This window comes from Otolemur garnettii, unplaced genomic scaffold (genome assembly GCF_000181295.1).
Source record: "Otolemur garnettii isolate 467f Iridium unplaced genomic scaffold, OtoGar3 scaffold00758, whole genome shotgun sequence".
NCBI classification, from domain to species: Eukaryota; Metazoa; Chordata; class Mammalia; order Primates; family Galagidae; genus Otolemur; species Otolemur garnettii.
Genome location: NW_003853153.1, coordinates 1 through 1,254, shown reverse-complemented (window position 1 = coordinate 1,254; position 1,254 = coordinate 1). Strand labels below are relative to the sequence as shown.

The following is a 1,254-nucleotide window of genomic DNA, read 5'->3' as shown; positions in this document are numbered from 1 at the left end:
CATCTGAAGATTTGACAGTGACCAAAGCTGCTTTCTCATTTTTAGTGAAAGTTGCTGCTCCATATTTGGAGAGGGCTTGGAGAGCGACCACTGTATCCTAAAAAACAAAAGACAGATGCAGAAATCATAGGAGAGGAAGGCAGCGAAATCACATGAGATGTATATTATAATGAGTGACACTATCTGCTTTCAGAATTTCTTAGTCATAAGCATAGTCCATTATCTCAATTTCATTTCAGTTCAGATCTAGTTATTAATGATGAACTATTCTAGGTACTTTTGCAAGAAATAAAAAGTTTCTTTGTACAGGTAGTTTACAATATACATGTGGAAATAAGACTTAAATACTTGACACAAAGGGAGGTTACTTCAATTACTTATAAATTATGTAACAATATTTGTCATGAAACTTCAGAGAAGGAAGAGGAAACTGTGGACTAGAATAGTAAGAGAAGATTGTCTCTGAATAATGAGAAGGGTTTATAAAGACAGTAGAGAGGCATCCAGAAGTGCCAGGGTGAGGAATGTTCTATGTGATGACACGAAAATGACAGTGAGCCAACTCCAGAAACTTCAAAGGTCTTTACCAAATTAGATTGGTGCATTCAAATTTACTGGGTAGAGGATATATTTGGGGTTAGATATCCAATAATTTCAGGCTTCGGGTAAAAACAAGATTTCCTTTCAAAGGGAAGTAATTTCATGAAAACATTGCTTTGGGAAATTGATCTACTGTTGGGGGGGTCCGCTTAAGGACAGAAGATATGAGAGTGTATAAAAGACATAACAGTAGTCTACACAGAAAATGATAGGGCAGATGACAGAGGGATGGAGAGGGTGTGAATTAGAAATGCAAACCATCGAATTATTCATTCATTCATTAATGTACTAGTTAATCCATACATATTAATACATTTATTTTTCCTCCTAGAGCCTCTCCACAGACCTGAGTGGAGGAGAAACCACCATGGGGGTTTTGCTGCTTGGTAATCCACTTCACAATGCGTGATGCCTTGGAGAGGTCCCCTGAAGATGGGGCAGGCTGGACAGTAAGATAGGCAAGGAGCACGTAAGATGTCATCTCCACTTCCGCAGAAGGAGCCCGGGGTTGGTAATAAAGTGTCTCAGCTGCTTGAACTTTCCCAGGACGCTGCCAGTGGATTGTATCCTCTTTGAAATGAAAAAGGGTAGAATCTTTAGCTCATAGAATGCTTACAAAATCTAATCCATAAATGATGATTAGAATTAGAGCTT

At 38.5% G+C, this 1,254-nt stretch overlaps 1 long non-coding RNA gene across 1 annotated transcript; it reads right to left on the bottom strand.

Annotated features, from left to right (window-relative positions):
• Nucleotides 1-45: 45 nt before the first annotated feature.
• Nucleotides 46-1,193, bottom strand: LOC105888427. Its single transcript, XR_001161880.2, has 2 exons — nucleotides 947-1,193; nucleotides 46-97 (listed from the first exon to the last, which is right to left on the bottom strand). It is a non-coding gene; the product is annotated as an uncharacterized LOC105888427 (long non-coding RNA).
• Nucleotides 1,194-1,254: the final 61 nt, after the last annotated feature.